Here is a 17,461-nt window from a genome sequence, read left to right as displayed (position 1 = left end):
CGGCTGGAGGAGCGCCGTGCGGCGGAGAGGCTCCAAGACCACAAGCGAGATGCTCCTGCGCGGGCCAGAGCGGCCCGAGCCTGGAGGAGGGACTTCCGGTGGGAGGAGTGATCGGGGAAGCCGAGCCAGGGCCGGGGCGCCGCCCCGGGGGGCGCGGCGTGTCCCCGTCTGGTTGAGCCGGGCGAGTCCCCTGCCCGGCAGGGTTTCGTCGTTACTGACCTCCCACTCTACCGGCTGTCCTCGTCTCCCTTGAGTTTTGTCCCCGTGGTCGCCTCCTGGCGTGCGGATTTGCAGAGGGTCCGTGTGTGACCTCTGGGGCACTTTGCTTTCTTTAGCCCGGATACCGGTGCTGGGAGACTCCCGCAAGTGCCCTCCTCGCCTGTTGGGTCCACTGCTTTTCCAGATATTTCTGGGCCCCTGTTGGACAGCCTTTGCATACCGTCTCAGACCCGTCTGTCCAAACCGAATTCTGTGTGTAACGCGTAACTCCAGCCAGCAGTGCCGTTTTATTTTCGGCTGCGGTGAGGAAGTGTGGCTGGGGGCAGATGGCAAGCCCCCTCTTCTTCTACGGCATCACCAGCCCTTGCCCCTCAAAATGTGGCCTCACAGTCTCATCCCCCCCACCCCCATCACACACAGGATCATGGAAGGGCGACTTTGGAGCTGAGACAATAATATAACTGACACGCTCCCTCTCTCTCTCTCTCTCTCTCTCTGTGTATATATATATATATATATATATATATATATATATATATTTTTTTTTTTTTTTTAAGGAAAGCTCCGCACTTAGCCTAGGATAGACTAGCTCGGAGTAACAGCTCGCAAGTCTTCAGTAGATTTCTCACTGTCCATAGACCGATGGGAGAATCAGGTGTCTCTTCTTGACTTACCTCTGGAACTCATGGCCTCTTATGGCACTGGCAGTGGAAAAGAGATTAGTGGAGACCTGCTAGCTATTAATTGCCTTGGCCTACAAGTGATCAGGAAGATCCCCTGGAGAAGGAAATGACAACGCACTCCGGCATTCTCGCCTGGGAAATCCTGTGGATAGAGGAGCCATGGCAGGCTCGAGTCCATGGGGTTGCAAAAAACTTGGACACAGCTTAGAGACTAGACAACAACAACAATACGTGATATAACACTTCTGCCTAGAATCCATGGGCCAAAATGAGTCAGAAAAGGGAATCAGAAACTGGTAGTTGCCACACTGCTGGCTTTGAAGATGGAGGAAGGGACCATGAACCAAGGAAAGCAGGCAGCCTCCAGAAGCTAGAACCAGGCAAGGGAATGATTCTCCCCTCGAGCCTCCAGAAGGAATGCAGTTCTGCTGACACCTTGATTTAAGCCCCATAAGACGCAATTCAGATTTCTGACTTCCAAAACTGTAAGTGTACATTGTTTTAAGCCACTAAATTTGTCATAATTTGTTGCAACAGCCCTATAGCTTCCCAGCTGATGCTAGTGGTAAACAAAAAAACCCAATTGCCAGTGCAGGAGACATAAGAGACCTGGGTTTGATCCCTGGCTCAGGAAGATCCCCCGGAGAAGGGCATGGCAGCCCACCCCTGTATTCTTGCCTGGAGAATCCCATGGACAGAGGAACCTGGTGGGCTACAGTCCATAAGGTCGCAAAGAGTCAGACAGGACTGAAGTGACTTAGCAGGCAAGCAGTAAACTACTACATACAATATGCAGTCTTTCTGTTTGGTTTCTTGCACTTCAGTTCAGTTCAGTTGCTCAGTCGTGTCTGACTCTTGGCGACCCCATGGACCGCAGCACACCAGGCCTCCCTGTCCATTACCAACTCCTGGAATTTACCCAAACTCATGTCCATTGAGTTGGTGATGCCATCCAACCATCTCATCCTCTGTCATCCCCTTCTCCTCCTGCCTTCAATCTTTCCCAGCATCAGGGTCTTTTCAAACGAGTCAGCTCTTCACATCAGGTGGCCAAAGTATTGGAGTTTCAGCTTCAACATCAGTCCTTCCAATGAACATCCAGGACTGATCTCCCTTAGGATGGGCTGGCTGGATCTCCTTGCAGTCCAAGGGACTCTCAAGAGTCTTTTCCAACACCACAGTTTGACAGCATCAATTCTTCAGCGCTCAGCTTTCTTATAAAGAACTCTCACATCCATACATGACTACTGGAAAAACCATAGCCTTGAGTAGATGGACCTTTGTTGGCAAAGTAATGTCTCTGCTTTTTAATATGCTGTCTAGGTTGGTCATAACTTAGCATAGTATTTTTGAAGTTCATTCATGTTGTTGTGAATATCAGTAATTTGTTCCCTTATATGACTAGTCGTTCATTGTCTGGATGCATGACATTTTCATAATCCACTCTCAGTGGAGTTATTTAAAGAAATTTCAGTTGAAGTTGGAGCCAGGATAGCCAGAACGCTCTGGTTGGGAGCGTTCCCATGTCCACGGTTCACTGTCAGTTATCAGAAACAGGAAGACAGGTGTCTCTACTTTTTCTCTAACAGGAAGCAGAAAACTTCCCTCCACCCAAGGACATCCAAGCCAATCAAAGACTGTCACAGCCCAACCTTTGGGAAGCCTCCAAGCTCCTCCAGTGGACTCCAGTTATCATATTATCACAGCTCCTCCTTCTCCCCCTTTTCTGGGCTGTATGTTCAGTTTATAAGAAACTGTCAAACTATTTTCCAAAGGAGCTTTACTGGTTGATGTTACCACTAGCAATGTACGACGGTTCCAGTTTTTCCACATCCTTGCCACATTTGATGTGGTCAGCCTTTTTATTACTATTTTAAGATTTCAATTCGTTTCCATTGTTTGTGGCTGCCCTGGGTGTTTGTCACTGTGCACAGGCGCTCGCTCTCTCATTGCGGCAAGTCGGGGCAGCTCTGCTGTTGTGGAGCACAGCAAGATTCTCAACCCCGGACCACCAGGAAGAGGAGCCCCCGCTCACCGCAACTGGAGAAACCCCACATGCAGCGATGAAGACCCGGGCAGTCGCAAATAAACCTGTAGAGAGACAGAGATGGGGCTGGAGTGTGAAACCCACATGGATTGCTGGCAGCAACCGGAAGTTAGCAGATGTGTGAAATGGTCCCTCAGAGCCTCCGGAAGGAACCCAGCCTGCTGACACCTTGATTTCAGACTCCTGGCCTCCTACACTGCGAGAGAACAGATTTCTGTTGTTCAACTCTCCAGGTTTGTATCTGTTACAGCAGCCTTAGCAAGCAAATATAAGCTCCTGCTAAGACCATGGCTGCTGAGTTTCTAATGAACTTCCCTGGTTGGCAGCGTTTCCCGCCCTTTGTCATGACTCTCTGGGACAGTTAAGCTTCTCCAGTGTAACTCCAGGAGGACCTGGCAGCTGGCACTTGTCTTCCCCAGGCTTGGCCCCAGGAGCCTTTTCCCTTTGTTGATTTTACCTTGTATCCTTTTCCTGTAAAAAATTCTGGCTAGTCTGATAATTCCAATCTCTCTGCCATGTCTGGTTCTGAACTGTGCTTTGTCTCTTCAGATTGTGTCTTTTGCCATTTAATTGTGTGATCTGCCTTGTAATTATTTTGCGACAGCCAGACATGATGTACTGGGTGGAAGGACCTGCTGAAAACAAGCCTTAGTAACATCAGGTGAGGGGTGGGGGAGGGAAGCCTTCTTCCCTGGGACCAGAGCCCAGGCCTCAGTCCATCTTGGGATGAGGCCCCAGTCTCTTACTGAGTCTGTGCCTCTGGATGGGAACTTCACAAGTGTTTCTCCGTTTTATATCTCCCCTTGGTTGGGGCAGGATGTCCAGGGGAGGCTGGAGCTGGACATTTCCCTTTCCCAGGTCAGTTAGGCTCTGATAACACCCCAGCAGGTCAGGCTCTGGCTAACAAGATTTCCTTGAAGGCAGCCTTGTTAGGAAAAACAGAGCGCTCAGAACGTTGGGAATGGTTCCTTCCCTCCCTCGGCAGAAAGCTTGAGGGGACTTTGCTGCGATATTTACTTGGGAACCTGGTCATGTTCCAGGGGTAAATCTCACAGTACTGTATGGACTCCCTTAGGACTGAGTCCCCGTGGTGTTTTTAACTCTCAGACTTGTCTATGGTGAGCCTCCAGAAATTTATTAATTACAGTTTGGTCCCGCCTCCTCACACAGAGTCTCAAGTCAGTTTCTCTCCTGAATGTTTGCAGACTGTGACGACTTGTATTCACCTGCCTGTCTCTCCTACCTTGGGAAGAGTGGTTTGCTGTGTTCTCTCTTCTCTTACAGACCCAAGAAGAGTTGCTAATTTTTCAGTTTGTTTAGCCCTTTACTTCTCAGCAGAGATTGGCGACTTCCAAGCTGCTTGCATGCAGAATCCTACAGTGCAGAACTGAGGTGGTGAGTGCAGACATCCTTGGCTTGTTTCCAGTCTTTAAAAAGCATAACGTCTTTCACCATTAAGTTTGATGTTAGCTATAGATATTTTCCTTTAATGAAGTTGATAAATTTCCCATCTGGTCCTAGTTTTTTGAGAGTATTTATCATGAATGTGTGTTAAATTTAGTAAAATGCCTTTTCTGCAGCTATTGTGACAATCTTGTGGGTTTTACCCTCTTTCCTATTAATATAGTGTATTACATTAATTGAATTTTGGATGCTAAACCAACTTTGCATTCTTGGAATAAACCCCACTGATCTTGGTAGATAAGTCTTTTTATAAGTTGTTGAATTTGGTTCTTCACTCCTGGTTTTTTTTTTTCTGTCTTAAATTTTTTTTTCTTCACTCCTATGGATTTGAGAGAGCAGCTTGAAGAACTTTCTTTTTCTTTTCATTTTCTTTCAGTTTGATGAACTTTCTTTAGTGTTTCTGATAAGGGAAATCTCTTCCCAATAAATTTCCTGTTTTGTTTACTGGGACTATCTTTATCTCACTTTCATTTTTCTCTCCAGCCTTCGTTTTTGAAGGATAGTATTGCTGAGTATAAAATTCATTCATTGGCAGGTTTTGTCTTTCCTTTGCACATTTTTCTTTTTTGTTTTGTTTTTCTTTCGACACTTGGCCCACGTCATTTCACTGCCTGTGGCCTCCATCGTCTCTTGTGAGAAGTCAGCTATTTAACCGTGTCCTCCTTCCCATGGGTGGGATGGGGGTCATTTTCCTCTTGCGGTTTTCATGGATTTCTTTGTCTTTGACATCCAGGCATTTGGTTATGGTGTATACAGGTGTGGCTGTCTCTGTGTTGATCCTGTTCGGTTTATGGAGGAGCAGTTTTCTGATCTGGGGAGTCCCGGGTGTCTCAGTGGTAAAGAATCTGCCTGTCAATGCAGGAGACTCAGGTTTGATCCCTGGGTCGGAAAGATTCCCCTGGAGGAGGAAATGGCAGCCCACTCCAGTATTCTTGCTGGGATAACCCCATGGACAGAGGAGCCTGGTGGGCTGCAGTCCAGGGGGTCACACAGAGCGTCAGACAGGACTGAGTGACTGAGCGCGCAGGCATCAGTTCCTGTTACCCCCGTCTGTGAGCTGCCGCGCCGCTGGGCTCTTGAGGAGAGCAGGACAGGCCATGGCTCTTCCTGCTCTGACTGCGCTCCAGAGGCGCGTCTATTTCCTATCACAGTTTTACTTTTCCTAATTGATGGGTGAATACTTTTGCTTTTGGTATTTATATATAGTGATAGAGTTTATTTTATTTGGTCCTTCTGTCCAGAAATTCTGGATTCAGCCTGGCTTTGGACTAGCTGTTCTGTGTACACTACGGGAAAAGCGTTCTATGGAAAAGCCATGACTATCAACTACATCTTGCGATCAATTTCAGAAACAAGGGCTGTAGTAGCTTAGCATGTTTTCTCTTTGCATATGTAATATATAAACTAACTATCATCTTTTCTCTGTTTTCCATTTTTAAGAAATACACAATGTTGGAACTGACACACACACAGAAATGATACCGTAGATAACTAATGAGAACCTGCTGAGCAGCACAGGGAACTTTACTCAGTGGTCTGCGGTGACCTAAACGGGAAGGAAATCTAAAAAAGAATGGGTGAGTGTGTATCTGTAACTGATTTGCTTTGCTGCACAGCAGAATCAACACAACATTGTAAAGCAACTATCCTTCAGTTAGAAATGTTAAATGACTTGAAATATTACATACACATTTTGCAAAAAGGCAAAATGGTTGTCTGAGGAGGGCCTTACAAATAGCTGAGAAAAGAAGAAAAGCGAAAGGCAAAGGAGAAAAGGAAAGATACATCCATCTGAATGCAGAGTTCCAAAGAATAGCAAGGAGAGATACGAAAGCCTTCCTAGGTGATCAATGCAAAGAAATAAGAAAAACAAAAGCATGGAAAAGACTACAGATCTCTTCAAGAAAATTAGAGACACTAAGGGAACATTTCTTGCAAAGATGGGCACAATAAACGACAGAAATGGTATGCACCTAACAAAAGCAGAAATTATAAAGAAGACATGGCAAAAATACACAGAAGAACTACACAAAAAAATCTTAATGACCTAGATAACCATGATGTTGTGATCACTCACCTAGAGCCAGACATCCTGGAGTGCAAAGTCAAGTGGGCCTTAGGAAGCATCACTGTGAACAAAGCTAGTGGAGGTGATGGAATTCCAGCTGAGCTATTTAAAATCCTGAAAGATGATGCTGTGAAAGTGCTTCACTCAATATGCCAGCAGATTTAGAAAACTTAGCAGTGGCTGCAGGACTGGAGAAGGTCAGTTTTCATTCCAATCCCAAAGAAAGGCAATGCCAAAGAATGTTCAAAGTACAATACAATTGTACTCATCTCACACACTAGCAAAGTAATGCTCAAAATTCTTCAAGTTAGGCTTCAACAATATGTGAACCAAGAGCTTCCAGATGTTCAAGCTGGATTTAGAAAAGGCAGAGGAACCAGAGATCAAATTGCCAACATCCATTTGATCATAGAAAAAGCAAGAGAATTCCAGAAAAACATCTGCTTCACTGACTATGCTAAAGCCTTTACTGTGTGTATCACAACAATCTGTGGAAAATTCTTCAAGAGATGGGAATACCAGACCACCTTGCCTGCCTCCTGAGAAATCTGTATTCAGGGCAAGAAGCAACGGTTAGAACCAGACATGGAACAATAGTTCAGTTCAGTTCAGTCGCTCAGTCGTGTCCGACTCTTTGCGACCCCATGAATTGCAGCACGCCAGGCCTCCCTGTCCATCACCAACTCCCGGAGTTCACTCAAACTCATATCCATTGAGTCGGTGATGCCATCCAGCCATCTCATCCTCTGTCGTCCCCTTCTCCTCCTGCCCCCAATCCCTCCCAGTATCAGGGTCTTTTCCAATGAGTCAACTCTTCACATGAGGTGGCCAAAGTATTATGCAGAGTACATCATGCGAAATGCCGGGCTGGATGAAGCACAAGCTGGAATGAAAATTCCTGGGAGAAATATCAATAACCTTGGATATGCAGATGGCACCACCCTTATGGGAGAAAGTGAAGAACTAAAGCGCCTCTTGATGAAAGTGAAAGAGAAGAGTGAAAAAGTTGGCTTAAAGTTGAACATTCAGAAAACGAAGATCATGGCATCCGGTTCCATCACTTCATGGCAGATAGCTGGGGAAAGAACTGAAACCGTGTCAGACTTTATTTTTCTGGGCTCCAAAATCACTGCAGATGGTGACTGCAGCCATGAAATTAAAAGACGCTCCTTGGAAGAAAAGCTATGACAAACCTAGACAGCATGTTAAAAAGCAGAGACATTACTTTGCCAAGAAAGGTCCATCTAGTCAAAGCCATGTTTTTTCCAGTAGTCATGTATGGATGTGAGAGTTGGACCACAAAGAAGGCTGAGTGCCGAAGAATTGATGGTTTTGAATTGTGGTGTTAGAGAAGACTCTTGAGAGTTCCTTGCATTGCAAGATCAAACCAGTGAATTCTAAAGGAAAATCAGTCCTGAATATTCATTGGAAGGACTGATGCTGAAGGTGAAGCTCCAATACTTTGGCCACCTGATGTGAAGAACTGACTCATTAGAAAAGACCCTGATGCTGGGAGGAATTGGGGTCAGGAGGAGAAGGGGATGACAGAGGATGAGATGGTTGGATGCCATCACTGACTTGATGGACATGAGTTTGAGCAAGCTCCGGGATTTGGTGATGGACAGGGAGGCCTGGCGTGCTGCAGTGCATGGGGTCACAAAGAGTTGGACGCAGCTGAGAGAGTGAACTGAACTGAATACATACACTGAATAATAAATTTAGTTAAAAAATACACAAGTTGTCCAAAGTTAACATTACTATTGAGTTTGGAGAGCATAAGAGAATACTCAGTGCAGCAGTAACCATCTGAGGAGTGATGAATGAGCCAGTAATGATGCAGGGACTGCTGGGACTGCACAGATGCTCTCCCTGAGGGGAAGGTGAGGCTTCTTCACTTACAGTAAGAGTAGATGTCCCTCGTAGGTGAAAATATAGCATTGTTTCTTGTTGATAGGAAGTCAGGTATGTTTGAAAGGCTGCATGCAGAAGCTGACTTTCCAGAGGTCAGTCCACTTTCCACTTACTGCCTCAAATCCAGATCCAGTTTTCTCTGCTGCTCTGCAATAATGGAGCTGGGTCCTGGGAGCACTGAGCAAGGAATGTTCTGTCCTTTCTTGAATACAGCATTCTTTATAATTAATCTCACTATCAGTAGTGTTTATATCAAACTTTCTCTGAAGTCACTGTGTGGTCTCTGTCTCCTTATTGAACCCCAACTACTGATACAAGGAGGAAAAACCAAGCAGGGAAAGGGGCTGTGAGTGTGCCCGTGTGCATGCGTGTGTGTACACGTGCATGTGTGTATGGAGGCTTGAGATTTTAAGTAGGGAGGCCAGTGAAGTCCTCAGACAGAAGGGGACGATGGAGTAAGATGTGGGAGGTCAGTTAGCACGGGGGCAGTTGGAGGGTGTGACAGGCTGCACAGAGAGTGGCCTGTGGCAGGAAGGTGTCATGATTTGGAGCTAAATGAACAAGGAGCAGAGCACAAATGAGACCCGACTGTGTAGGACCTGTGGGTGGCAGCAGGGACTGGCTTTCATGCTGTGTGAGATGGGGGCCCCTGGGGGAGGGATGCAGTTGGACTTGTTTCCACTGGGTGCTCTGCTGACTATGACAAGCTGGCCTCCAGCAAGTATTGCAGGGTAGCAGCAGGGAGCCCGCGGGGACGTTGCTGCTGTGAGTTCGGTGGGAGAGACTGTTCTAAGACTAGGGCTTTGGGGAGAGGGGCTCCAGTTAGAAGTGGAGGGACTGGAACTCAGGGTGGGTGGGAGAGGAGAGGGATCCTAGCTGACCCCAGAAGAGCATCATGATCAGGCTGAGGGTTGCCGGCTATCACAGCAGGACAACCAGCCCGAGCGTCGCAAGCACTGGCCCCTATTCTGAAACTCTGCCTAGTGCCCCTCCAGCCTCAGAGGTGGGGGGTGGGGTGGGGTCTTCGTTTGCAGGGCTTGTAATCTATTCTCGGTTGTAAGATTGATGCTTTTAACCCGCATTTCATGACCGATCACCCTACAGAACTTGCCAGAAATCCACCCTGCGGTCTACCTGGGAAAGATGTTCGGGAGGAGCTGTCTAGGCAAATGTGGGACCCCGGGGAAGCCGCGCTTGACGCCAGCGGAGAGGCCCTGTAGCAAACCTTCTCTGGCAACCTCTCCAGCACCCTCTGCTGACAAGGCTCGGCATAGCCAGGGATCAGATCCATTTTGAAGTGAAAAGAAACTTGCTCCTTCGAAGGAAAGCTATGACAAACCTAGACAACATATTAAAAAACAGAGAAATCACTTTACTGACAAAGGTCTGTCTAGTCAAAGCTATGGTTTTTCCAGTAGTCATGTATGGGTGTGAGAGTTGGACTATAAAGAAGGCTGAGGGCCAAAGAATTGATGCTTTTGAACTGTGGTGCTGGAGAAGACTCTTTAGAGTCCCTTGGACTGCAAGGAGATCCAACCAGTCCATCCTAAGGGAAATCAGACCTGAATGTTCATTGGAAGGACTGATGCTGAAGCTGAAACTCCAATACTTTGGCCACCTGATGCGAAGAACATACTCATTGGAAAGACCCTGATGCTGGGAAAGATTGAAGGCAGGAGAAAGGGGACGACGGAGCAAGAGATGTTTACATAAGAGGGACTAGAGGAGGAGGAAGCCACGCCCGCCCCTACCTCTTGAGGCCCTTCCGACCCCCGCGGTCACGCCCACCACGCGCGGCCCCGCCCACAATCGCCCCGCCCACACAGAGGCCCCGCCCCCATACAGACACGAGGCCCCGCCCCCGGCGTGCGCGCGGCCGACCGCCGCCACCGCCATTTTGGAGCGACCGGAGCGCGGCCAGGGGCCTGAGCCGGTTCTGAGGCGCCGGCAGGCCGCGCCGGATCTGTGGGCGCAGTGTCTGTGGGCGCCTAGCCCGGCCGGGCCCATGTGCGCGCGGCCTACCCCAGGCCGCCCGGGCTTCGCCTCCACCCGGGCCTCCGAGGAGCCGCCGCGACGCCCGGCCCGCGGGGCAGGTGAGTGCGGCCGCGGCTGAGGGCCGGCGGTGCTGGCCTGCGGAGCCGGCGGGGCCCGCGCCTCCGTGTCCCCATGTCAGCTGCCGCCGGGAGGCTCACCTTGCCGGCGCCCCGCAGTCAGCGTCCCCCAGGCCAGCCCTGCCCCGTTAGCGCCCGCCCCGTCCGCGTCCTCTCCACGTGTGCCCCGCGGGCTGACATTCTGTCCGCGTCCGCCGCCAGTGACCTCCCGCCGATGTGCACCCCTCCACTTTCTTAGAGCCCCCAGGGCAGTAGTCTTCGCTCCCTAATGTCCGCCCCACCAGCGCCCCTCGAGGCAGCGGCCACCCCCAACCTGCGGTGTCTTCCCAGTCGGAGCCCCCCGTCAGCGACCCCCCAGAGACTGTCCTCCTCGTCAGTAAGTTTCGCGTTTGTGTCCTCCCGCCCCCTGTGCTGCCAGGGCCCCCACAGTCAGCGCCCCGCTCGCCGGCGAGGCGCCCCGGCAGTGCTCCCGGGACCGCCTGTGTCCCGCTCAGGGCCCGCCGCGTGGCGCTCCCCTTGCCTGAGCCCTGTGGCATCTGGCCCCTTCCCCATCACTGCCGCCTCTTCCCTCGCTGTGCCCTTCCCGTCACCATTAGGGCTCCTGTTTCTCCAGTCGCCTGTCTCCATCTGTCATCGCCTTACACCTTCACGGCAGCCCACTCTGGTACTCCTGCCTGGAGAACCCCGTGGACGGAGGAGCCTGGTGGGCTACAGTCCGCGGGTGGCAAAGAGTCGGACACGACGGAGCGACTTCTCTTCGTGCCCTTTCACTGCCCCGTGTCTCCCTCCATCAGTTCTCCTTCACACCTGTCGCCTTCCCTTATGCACTTTTCAGGCCCCGTGAATGGCCATCACTGTGGGGTCCTCCATACGGCCCCCCCTTCCGCTTTGTGTCTTTACAGCCTAACTCCCTGCATCGACCACAGACTTTTACTGAGCGCTCCCACTTCGCTGCTGATGCCCTGGTCTGTCACCACCAGCTCGTGCAGTCACTTCCACGTACTTCGCGCATGTCACTCTACTCCGGCCCGTTCTGTCCCTGTACCCCCCTGCCTTGTCCATAAGGCCTTCTCCAGCCTGTTACTCTTTTATCCACCTGTCACCTCCCCCCTTCCCTTGTGGCTTAGCTGGTAGAGAATCCACCTGCAATGCGGGAGACCTGGGTTCTATCCCTGGGGTGGGGGAAGATCCCCTGGAGAAGGGATAGGCTACCCCCTCCAGTATTCTGGCCTGGAGAGTTCTGTGGACTGTACAGTCTATGAGGTCGCAAAGAGCTGGACACCACTGAGTGACTTTCACTCACTCACGTCTCCCCGTGGCCTCTTCCTGCCCTGCCCTTGGCTTCTCAGGGCCTGAGTTCTCACTGGTTCTCTCAGCTGTTCACCTCTTCTTCACGTCTCTTCTTCACGTCCTTTCCTTTTTGGCTTACCTTTCCTTTTGGCTTCTCTAATGTCTTTGTAAGGACTGATGCTAAAGCTGAAACTCCAGTACTTTGGCCACCTCATGCAAACAGTTGACTCATTGGAAAAAACTCTGATGCTGGGAGGGGTTGGGGGCAGAAGGAGAAGGGGACGACAGAGGATGAGATGGCTGGATGGCATCACCGACTCGATGGAACAAGAATTTCGGTGAACTCTGGGAGTTGGTGATGGACAGGGAGGCCTGGCATGCTGCAGTTCATGGGGTCGCAAAGAGTTGGACACGACTGAGTGACTGGATTGAACTGAACTGAATGTCAGCTAAACCCTGAAAGGCAAGAAGAGCGTTCTAGACTAAGGGGACAGCACATGCAAAGATCCTGGACCTCCTCCAGGAACCTGGATAAGACCGATATGTGGCCAGGGTAAAGGGGAGACACTCAGAGCCTTGGTTAAAACGTTGGCCTTCCAGTCGTCTCTTGTAGTCCGTTGACTCCGGCCTATGAGGGGCCCCAGGCTGCAGGTTGAGTTGGGGAGTGCCATCAGCATATGAATCACAGAGGGAGAGACAGGATGTTGGGAGTGAGTGCAGTGTCTTCCTGTGCCTTTTTAGTTGTTAGGGCAGTGGCACCCCGCTCCAGTACTCTTGGCTGGAGAACCCCATGGACGGAGAAGCCTGGTAGGCTGCAGTCCACGGGGTCGCAAAGAGTCGGACACGACTGAGCGACTTCACTTCCCCTTTCCCTTTCCCATGGTTGTTAAAGCCATCCTTCAAAAGTGAAAGGTAACCATTCCTGATTCTGATTTCTAATTCTGATTTCTGTTTTTTAGACTAATTTTGCAGGTCCTTCAGCGGCATACGCATGGAGCCAGAAAGCACAGTGTATAGTCCTCTGTGTCTCTGTGGGTTTCTCTGGCCGTGCTGGGTCGTGGTTGAGGTGTGCGAGGTCTTTAGTTGCGGCGTGCGGACTCTCAGCTGTGGCGCGCGCTGCAGTTCCTGACCAGGGTGGAGCCCGGGCTGCCCGCGTGGGGAGCGTGGAGGCTTAGCCATTGGGCCGCCAGGGGAATCTCTGTGTCTGTCTTCTTTTGCTCAGTATTTTTGAAATATAATGATTTTGATTCCTTTGTCTGTAGTTGTGCTTTTCATTTGAATAATATTCCTTTGTGTGAAAATAGTTTTCTTATTGATGTTGGGGTTGGTTTCACCTTTTGGCTGTTGTAACTAGTCACTAAGTTTGTTGTACATTCTTTGTGGATATGTATTATTTCTTTGGGGTAAATGTGTGGGAATGGAATTGCTAGGTGATAGAATAGATTTATGTTTAATCTTTTTAGAAACTGCGAGTTTTCCAAACTGGTACCATCTTAAACACCCGTCAGTAGTGTATGAGAGTTGTAGTTTCTCTGCAGCCGTACCAACCGTTGATATTATCGGCTTTTTTTAAATTTTAATGCAGGTGGTAGCGGTGTTTCATTATGGTTTTATAACAACGGTGGGGCTTCCCTGGTGGGTCAGTGGTAAACAATCTCCCTGCCAATGCAGGAGACACAGGTTCGATCCCTGATCAGGGAAGATCCCACTTGCTGCGGAACAAACTAAGTCTGTGCAGTACAACTGTTGAGCCTGTGCTCTGGAGCCCGGGAGCTGCGACTTCTGAGCCCATGTGCTCTATAGGGCCTGTGCTCTGCAGCAAGAGAAGCCACTGCAGTGAGACGCCAGGGGAGTCCCTGCTCGCTGCAACTAGAGAAAAGCCCACATAGCAAGGAAGACCCAGCGCAGCCAAAAATAAGTAAATAAATACACTTAAACAAAACAACGGTGAGTGACTTTTCATGTGCTTTTCGACCATTTGTGTATCTCTTGTTAAGTGTCCAGTCTTCTGTCTGCTCTTTGTTGGGTTGTCTTTATTATTCAGTGTTAGCAATTAAAAAAATTCTGGTTGAAGTCTTTTATGATGTGGATACATACACAGTGAGGGAGTGGGAGGAGGAGAGGAAATGAGGGGTTAATGTTTTTTCCTATTTTGTAATTTGCCCGATTCTTTTTTTTCTGAAAAATATTTATTTGGTCGCGACAGGTCTCAGCTGTGGCACACGGGCTCTCTGATGGCTGCCCTGTGGGTTCCGGCGTGTGCGGGCTCAGTGGTTGTGCTGTGAGTGGGCTTAGTTACCCTGTGGCATGTGGGATCCTAGCTCCTCCCCAGGGAAGGAGCCCGTGTCCCCTGCATTGCCAGGCAGATTCTCAACCACTGGGCCACCAGGGAAGTCTCAGCCTATTTGTTTCTTAATGGTATCTGTTTATGAGGAGAAAATTTTAATTTGGGTGAAGTAAAAATTTGTCAGTATTTTCTTTTTATGTTTATCATATGTTGTAAGAAACTTGTGCCTGCATCAGAATTGTGAAGACACTGTCCACTTTTTTGTCTTCGTAGAAGCTTTATAGTGGTAGCTTTTGTATTCGAGTTTATGAGTACTCTTTTTCCTTTAAACAGCTATCTTGAGATACAAATGACATGGAATAAACTACATGTTTGTAAAAATTGTTCATTTTATTTATTTAGCTGTGCCAGGTCTTAGTTGCAGCAAGTGGGATCTTGTGGCATGCAAAATTTTTAGTTGTGGCACATGGGATCTAGTTCCCTGACCAGGGATTGAACCCAGCTCCCCTGCATTGGGAGCTCAGTCTTAGCCCCTGGACCACCAGGGGAGTCCCTAAACTGCACGTGTTTAAAGTGTAAAATTTGGTAACTTTTGACATACGCACATACCTGTGAAATCATCACCACAGTCAAGATAGTGAATGTATCCATCATTTCCCAAGTTTTCTCACGTCCCTTTGGGATCCCTCCTGCCAACCCTCTTTTGCCCCTCCACCTCCAGGCAAATACTGATCTCCTTTATGAATGATCCATCTTGTGTCTTTTTTTGTGTGAAGTGGAAAAGGGTACATTTCCCCCCCGTATGAATTAGGTAATCATTCTAGTCTCCTTTGTTGAAAAGACTGTCTTCATTAAATTGCGTTGGGACCTTTGTTATGAGTTAACTGAACATGTGTATGCAGGTTTGTTTCTGGGCTTTCTATTACGTTCCGTTGGTCTATTTTTTATCCTACGCCAACACCACGCTGTCTTAGTGGCTGCGATTTTACGATCAGTTTGGAACTCAGGTCACATAAGACTTTCACCTTTACTCCTCTACAAGATTGTCTTGCCAGTTTTAGAAGAAGCTCTGCAATTTGGACATGAAGTTTTTCTGGGAGTTTGGTTGGGATCACATGAAATCTCTAGATCCGTGGTGGTGGTGTTTAGTCTAAGTCGCGTCCAGCTCTTTTGCAACCCCATGGACTATAGCCTGCCAGGCTCCTCTGTCCATGGGCTTCTCCAGGCAAGAATACTGGAGTGGGATGCCCTTCGCTTCTCCAGGGGATCTTCCCGACCGAGGAATTGAACCCAAGTCTGCCTTTCAGGAGAATTCTTCACCACTGAGCCACTCAGGAAGTCCAGATCAATTTTAGAATTGAGTTATTGTATTAACTGAGTCTTCTGTGCAAATGGTACATCTCTCCATTTATTTAAATTTTCCTTAATTTTTCTCAGCAACATTTTGTAATTTTTGGTGTGAAAGATCACTTTTTTCATTCAGTATGTTTGTAAGTATTTGATAGTTTTGATGTTATTTAAAATATTTTTATATTATTTTTTCAGTTGCTTGTTCATATGCAAAAACACAGTTGGTTTATGTATACTGATCATGCATCCTGCAACTTTGCTCAGTTTACTTATCTGTTCTCATGGTAGGTTTGTATTCTGTCTGCATAAGAATAAAGACAGTTTTACTTTTCCTTTCCAATTATTATGCCTTTTGTTTCTTTTTCTTCGTAGTACCATCTAGGACCTCTACCATACTGCGGAATAGAAGTGGTGGTGTGGGTGCCGTGGGTCTTCAGTGGTTGAGTAGGTTGCCCTCTAGTTTGTTTGGGGGTGTTTTTTACCACGAAAGGGTGTTGGATTCTGTCCAGTGCCTTTTCTGCATTTGTTGGGATGATTATTTAGTGTCTGTCCTTTATCTTATCAGTGTAACGAAAATGAAAGTGTTAGTCGCTCAGTCAAGTCCCACTCTTTGCGATCCTATGGACTGTACCCTGCCACGCTCCTCTGTCCATGGAGTTCTCCAGGCAAGAATACTGGGGCGGGTCGCCATTCCCTTCTCCAGGGGATCTTTACAAGCAGGGATCAAACCTGGGTCTCCCACATTGCAGGCGGATTCTTTTACCATCTGAGCCGCCGGGGAAGCCCCATCAGTGTAATGTGTTGTATTAATTAATTTTCAGATGTTAAAGTAACCTGGCATTTTTGGATAAATGCCCTTAGTGTGGGGGTATGGGGGGAATTCCCTGGTTGAGGAACTAAGAATAAGAAACTAAGATCCTGCACGCCGCCAGGCATGGCCCCCCCCCCCCCCCCCCCCCGCCAAAAGAAAGGTGGCTGGATTTTTGTTCACTAGTGTTTTGTTAAGGATTTTTTTGCATATATCATATATATATTCCTAAGAGATATTTGTGTATGACTTTTTTCCCCATATAATATTCTTTGTTTTGATATCTGTGTAATACTGGTCCCAAAGAAGAGTTGGGAAGTTTTTCATTCCGTTTTGTGGATTGGATTTCTATAAGGGATCATTTTCCTTTGGCTTAAAGCACTTTCTTTAGTATTTCTTATGTTGTGGGTATGCTGGGGACAGAATCACTCCATTTTTGTTGGTGTGAAGAAGTCTTTACTTACCCTTCAGTTTTGAGAGGTATTTTTGCTGAATATAGAATTCCAGGTTGACAGCTTTTTTCCTTACATGCTTTGAAAAAATTATTCCATTGTGGGTTTTTTCTAAGATTTTTTTTTTTTAATGTGGACCATTTTTAAAGTCTTTATTGAATTTGTTACAATATTGTTTCTGTTTTATGGGTTTTTGTTTTGTGTTTGTCCACAAAGCATGTGGGATCTTAGCGCCCCTGACCAGGGATCAAACCTGACGCTCGCACTGGACTGCGGAGTCCTAACCCCTGGGCCGCCAGGGAAGCACTTTTTCGTTGTCTTCTGGCCTCTGTTGTTTCTGATGAGGAGTCAGCTGTCAGTCTTACTTCTGTTTACCTGATATCCTTTTTCCTTCTGTGTTTAAGATATGTATTTATTTTTATTAAATTCTTAAAACTTTTTTTTCCATTTGGGTATAGTTTTCTAGGTGTGGTGTTTTCTGTATTTATCCTTCTTGGATCTGTGGGTTGATGTATTTAATCACCTTTGGAAACTTTTTGGCCATTGCCTCTTAAATATTTCTTTTACCTCCTAATCTTCCTTCTCTTGGAATCTGGTGGTATCTATTTTAGACTGTTTGATATTGCCCCACAGGTTTTGAATGTGTTGGTATTTTCAAACTCATTTTTCCCTCTTTGTTTACATTTGTATATTTTCTTTTCATCTGTCATCAAGCTCCCTGCTTTTCCTCTTTGTGCCCATTCTGTTATTAATTCTGTCCAGTGACATTTT

The 17,461-nt window shown here is 47.8% G+C and overlaps 1 protein-coding gene across 8 annotated transcripts in view; it reads left to right on the top strand.

Moving 5' to 3' along the window:
• The first annotated feature begins 10,278 nt into the window (after positions 1 to 10,278).
• Positions 10,279 to 17,461, top strand: part of PPP6R2 (protein phosphatase 6 regulatory subunit 2) — a 61,848-nt gene continuing 54,665 nt past the window's right edge. For 4 of the 8 annotated variants that reach the window (XM_027540416.1, XM_027540415.1, XM_027540413.1 and 1 more), the window contains exon 1: positions 10,280 to 10,485. The gene's annotated coding sequence lies outside the window, so the exon portion shown is untranslated. Of the gene's footprint in view, positions 10,486 to 10,741; positions 10,880 to 17,461 lie in introns of all 8 variants that reach the window. The other 4 variants (XM_027540419.1, XM_027540418.1, XM_027540414.1 and 1 more) reach the window with 3 other exon arrangements.

This window comes from Bos indicus x Bos taurus, chromosome 5, assembly GCF_003369695.1.
Source record: "Bos indicus x Bos taurus breed Angus x Brahman F1 hybrid chromosome 5, Bos_hybrid_MaternalHap_v2.0, whole genome shotgun sequence".
NCBI classification, from domain to species: Eukaryota; Metazoa; Chordata; class Mammalia; order Artiodactyla; family Bovidae; genus Bos; species Bos indicus x Bos taurus.
The sequence above is the reverse complement of the archived record's forward strand: the minus strand, read 5'-3'. Positions and strand labels throughout refer to the sequence as shown.